Genomic DNA, 6,000 nt, shown 5'->3' on the forward strand with positions numbered 1-6,000 from the left:
GAATGATTAAAATTCAATCCTCACTCTCCACTGTTGGCATTGAAAGTAGACCTGAGTTTTGCAGAATCATCCAATATTGATGTTTTGTTTGGTGAGTGGGTTGTGTATAGACGCACTGTAAGCCGATGAGTGATTTCCCGTCTGGCTTCTTTACTGTAATAATGAGTGCTGCTATGAAGCCAAACACAACAGACAACTCTCACTCTCTGATTCAGCAGGATGACTGATCAAAACCAACGTTTTTCTAAGCAGATGTGACTTTGGATATCCTCTTAAACGATGTAGTTTGTCATGCACGGCTTTTAAAAATCTCTTAAGCTATTTGGAGATATGCGGTTTGTCACCCCACACCAGCGTTCCAACATAAGCGCCTTGATTGTGACTCCTGCCCTCTGTGTCTCGTGTCGCTCCGTCTTCCTCCTTCTACTCCATCCTGTCTTCGCTCGCTTTATCTCTTTTCTTTTCAGCAGCTGGCTTGAATACTGATGTGCGCTCACTCTGGATCTGATTAAACCCCAGCTCTGCCGAATCAGACAGTAGACATAAATATCTGGGGGCATCTGAGAGAGAGAGCGTCGGTTAAAGAGGATAGAGCGTGGATCGGGTTTCTACCCCTGATGAAAATCAATGCGACTTGACCGGTCGCAGAGTGACTCAACATGTCAGCTCTAAAGAGACCGGCCATTATATCATTAGAGCTAATTTCATCTTCCTCGACTTGTGTCTCCATTGTTAGTCATTCATTTAGAGAGGACGTGCATGTAGATGATTCACTTCTGTCCGTTATCATCATTTTCAATAAGATTCAAACCACACCATTGGCAGCTTTGAATTGCCATTGTGAGGTTTAGTGTGTGTGTGTGTGTGTGGGTGGGCGAGTGGAAATTACAAGTCTTGTATTTCCATTTAAAAATAAAGGAAGTTAAGATTGAAATGCTTCAAGCAAGGTCAGTGTTAATAGAGTAAATAATATATCTTATAATATAATATAATATTATTATATATTATATTATATCAGTAGTAAAACAGTAATAACTACAACTAAAACAGTATAACATAGTTGTAACACAGTAATATGATACTGACACTGTGTATGTCAATAATCATTAAAAAAAAGATTATGTCACATTATGCAACAGTTACCACGATGTTTACTGTATAATTACTGTAACAAGAAGCACTTCAGCTGCCTGGTGCCAAACCATAATCACAGTGATTTCCTTGCAAATAATGTAGCATTTGCTGTTTTTAAGCAAATAAGCTGAAATGTATGTATATGTATGTATGCATCACATCCATAGCATTTATTTACCAGCTTATCTAGAAAATGTGCACCTAGACTAATTGTTCCACCTTGTGTTCTGCCTGATGGTAGATAGCAGTGATCTCTCTCTCTCTCTCTCTCTCTCTCTCTCTTTTGCTTAGCAATGCTTAAACATCTCCACTAGAGGCTCCCTGTTGAGTCTAACACACCCACTTACCCTTCCTGTGGCTATCATCACATATCAGTCCTCATGCACACCACGCTGTTCCCTCACACACTCCTACAGTGCAGAGAGAGACCAGGGTGGATTGCTATTTGGCGTTGCAGGGCATTAGCCGGTGATGTCTTAACACTTGTAAATGAACCCTCCGCCCCTCCTAATCTGTCACTTTAATGCACTATAGATTTTATTTCAGCCTCTGTAGTATCACATTCTCAATAATAATCATCAGGCCGACGCTGTTGTCCCCTCCTGCAGAAATTAAATCTCGCCGCTGAGTGCACAACTAATAAAAGATGTTGCCGGAGGAAATAAAAAAATAAATATGATGAATCATAAGCAGCAGGGATTTGTATTCAGATGCGAAAGACAATTACACAAAGAGTTTGAATTTATCAGCCGCTTCGCCTCTCAAAGGCTCAATAACGGGCCACCACCGCCGGGCGCTTGGAGCGTCGTGCACACAGTCACACACACACACACACACACTTGAACACTCACACTCTCACTCTCACAAACAGACACACACTTGCACATCATTCTCATGGACATCTGTGCACTTGGTGTACAAATACATACAAACAAACACACTCAGGAACATTATGCATAAAAAAATCAAGCACACACACATTTGTTCTAGCACTCCCCCTGACACACACACACACACACACGCGCACACATGCACACACTCACACAGGCATGCACATCCTCCTTTAAACTTCCACACTCGATGTCGATAAATATTACTTTGAAAAAAAATTACTGTGGGTTGTATTTCCACAGAAACCTGTTTAAAGTGAAACTATGGGCGTAACATGGACTTAAGATTTCTGATCTCAGGAAAAAATGTGGAAAAAAGTACATTGATGTACGTCAAAAGCTAATATATTATTTCCCATTTATCAGCATTAAAACCTAAACCATGACACTTGACAGTAAACTCCAAACTTTAGAGACTTAATGATCCACTGCGTGTGTCACGGCACCCATGATCCGCTTATGACTGGGGGGTAAATTACATAGCCATGTTATTGTCACAACATTCACTCAGGAAAAGTGGGCTCGGTTCTTTGTTGTGACTCAACTTGGGAATGCGAGCGGAGACAGTAATTAAAGTGTGTGTGCGGTGCTGTTGCCACCAATCTGTGTTCCTTATGCTCAAACAGAAATAGTTTTTTCAGTGAGAACCTGAAGGCGGGGCCTCAATTAATTAACCTGAATGAAAGATGAGATCAACCAGAAATTAAATAATGTCTTAAATTTATGAAAGAATTCCCATAAGAACCATCCAAGTGTTTTCTTTAGCTTATTAGCATCGGTGACCTTACCAAGACAAAGTACTGCCTTGACTTATCTACCTTGTAGGTGATCCGTAGATATCATGTGCAGAATTTGTATGGTTTCCTTGCATTAAAGTCCATGCAGCACTGATCACTGTGATGTGAGAACAACCGAGCTGCACTCAGCAGAGACGGTTCATTCCAAGCTGCTGGACAAATGTCTCCCCGGATAGCTCACACCTAACCCCTTGTCATCCTTCTCCTCTGCTCACCAGCTCTTCCTTCCCTCTCCTCTCTCCTCTCCTCCTCTCTCCTCTTGGCCTCTGTCACCTCTCTTTCCTCTCCTCTGGCTGGCTCGTTGACAGTTAGAGCCGGTCAGGGTCACCTCGCCCACATCCCAGGGGTTTGAAGGTTGCAGCTCTGGAGCTGGAAGCCCCACGCCCCAGCGGCTCCCTGACTTGCCCCCAGCGATAGGGAGTGAAGTGCGAGAAAGCTTGAGTCGCTCTGCTGGGAGAGCGGCTGCAGGCCTGAAGGCTTAGCCCTGCTCCTGCCGTGAGACCAGGCCAGACACAGCCTGCCAGGCACTGACTTGACCTCCTCAAACTGATGTGGCACAAGCTGGCAGAGCGGTCACTGCTGCCGCTGAGTTTGGGTGCATAAACGATCCCTTCCCCTTTCCTACATGCACTCAGACTGCTCTCCTTTATTTCCATGAAGTGGATCTGATTTTTCATGTATTTTGCTACACTTACTGTGCTATAACTTTCAATGCAGTAAGATCTGCTGCTCATGTGGTTATTCCCTCCTTCAAAATACATGACCACAAATCCTTTAATAAGTATATTATGTGCTTTGTTGTGTGTCATTGTAAAATCATTTATTGTTTGTTTCATTTAATTTCAGTTTCGTTTTTTTCTAATCCAACCTCATGTTTACCCACCTTTACTTAATTTCCCATGAATGCATAATCATCCTGCTGACTCTTTCTTTCTGTCTTGGCTTGTGATTTTGAGTGTCTTTCATATCTTTCTGTTTCCAATTTTGTTGCAGCGGAGTTGCTAAGAGTTGTCACGTCAGTATAAACATCCCTTAAGTATCTGGGAGGTTGAAAAAGAGTGCGACCCAGATTGCGGCATGTAGCTGATAGCCGTGTGATGGCTTCTCAGTTTTCTTCTTCTTTTTTTATTTGCAAGACTGCATCAAAGGTCCAGGGTCTGGCTGGAATAGCAGCATCCTGGGAACACATTAGCGAGTGTGACTATTGGTCATCTTTCCCTCTCTGTCTTTCCCTTTTTTTCATCGCTTTGAAGTTCTTCCCGTTACTCCGTGGACCTCTCCACCTCTCTTCCTCTCTGCTCTCTCCCGTCGGAGGAAGGGAAAGGGAGAGATGCACCGAGAACTAGATTAAATGTGTAACCAGACATTTGCAGCACGTGTGTTGTAGTTTAGTTTCCCCCAGAATTAGGGCTGTTATTGTTTTAGTCATGAAGCAGGGAGGTTTCCACTAATTTGCACTTTTCCATGCAAATCACAAGAGACAACATTCTCACAGTCAATTCACAAAGGCTGCCAATTATTCACCAACGGTAAGTAACTAATTGTGACGCAAAAACCAGATGGAAAAAAACCAAGACAGTTATATCCAGTTTCAGCCTGTGTTTGAAATCAAAGTTTGAAGCCTCATCTACTACTGATGAGTTCCAATTTGGACGTGAAAAGACCTCAAATATTCAAAGCTGGGTACAAGAATTAAATTTCCTTTGATTGCATTTGACGTATCTCAAGAACACATTTCAAGGGATTTTCGAAAAAGTGCTTATTAATTCAGCAGTCATTCAAATGATATCCTATACAGGTAACTTAGGTTAATTGAAGCTTCACTACCTTGAAACTGTCTCTCAAATCTTGTCTCACTCTTTTTTCTTCTGCAACCTTTTGACATAAATCATCCGCGGCTTTGTTAGACTTGAATAAAACTGACACTTTTTTCAGACTTATTAAAAGTGCACAAAGTAAAGGAAAAAAAAACAATAAGGGAGAAAAGAAACAACAAAGACAAAATATGGTGCATAATTAAATCCGCTCTCTCCTTCTCCCTCACTTTGAGCTGCCTTTTCTCTGTCCATCTCTAGTTGCCTCTGACGGCTGGCTGTCTGAGTGGCGGTAGAGGGCTAATTTGGGCTGTTTCAAGCAAGAGAACGTCTGTGTTTGGTGTCAGATAATGTGTGCTGAGGAGTCCAAGGAGAGTGTGATTAAAGCCAAGCCACTGATAATTATGTCAAACTCCACAGTTGTCCTAAATCTCCTTCTCTAGTTGAAAGAGATTTCTCCGTGATGAGCAAAGCTGGAGGAGGAAGGACAGAAAAGAGAGAGTGAGAGAGGGAGAACGGGGGGAGGAAATGAAGAGGTGATGGGGCTTTTTGAAGTGGGTCTTCCCTTTGCTGATGCGCCCTCTCTAGCCCTTGCCAATTTAAAAGAGACTTTGGGTTTGACTTCCTCGGTATCATTTGGGGTGGTGCTCGGCACACAAGCGGGAGGTAGAGTTGTTGCCAAAGGGGCTAGTAAATATCAGTCCACGTTGCAGCCTGTGTAATTAATGCTCAGGTCTCCATCAAAGACAAATCCAGTGTCACGCGAGCTGTTTGAAGGTATTTGTGAATAGACGCTTTGTGAATTTGCATCATATTTAAAAGTAGAATGAAAGATGTTATCACATTATTGCCTCAGGGAATCGGTGCAAAGACCGTTTGAATATCAATCTTAAGCGGCTCCTGTGATCAGTAGCAAGGTCCTTAGAACGGTCATAGATGAAGTCCTCAGTTGCATTAAAAACACAACATACAGTGAATAAAATATGCAAATTTGTATACTTTTGAATGTACCTATTTCCAATCAGTACCTTTGTACCTCAAAGTACAACAATGCCATGTTCAGAAGTAAAAAGAATAGAAGATTAAAAAAAAAAAAAAAAAACCTCAGTTCCCTTGTTCCAGCTCTAGAATATAGTATTCCAATCATTATGATCAGTGTGATTGCTGGGCTTTGCAGGGGATGAAGCCCCATGCAGAGGTTAAGCCTGTGTGTTATGCTAAATGACAGAGCATACATTAATATGAAATCCATCCAATTATCACTAATGGAGCTCTCCTGTGTGATACTGTACCCAGTCATTTCAGGTTCATGAGCAAACACCCTCAGTAGCTCTGCCTCTCTTCTTCTATTCTCTGTCTGTCTCT

The sequence above is a fragment of the Genypterus blacodes genome, unplaced genomic scaffold, assembly GCF_046128005.1.
Source record: "Genypterus blacodes isolate CSIRO-AG114 ecotype Tasmania unplaced genomic scaffold, CSIRO-AGI_Gbla_v1 ptg000012l_1, whole genome shotgun sequence".
NCBI lineage: Eukaryota > Metazoa > Chordata > Actinopteri > Ophidiiformes > Ophidiidae > Genypterus > Genypterus blacodes.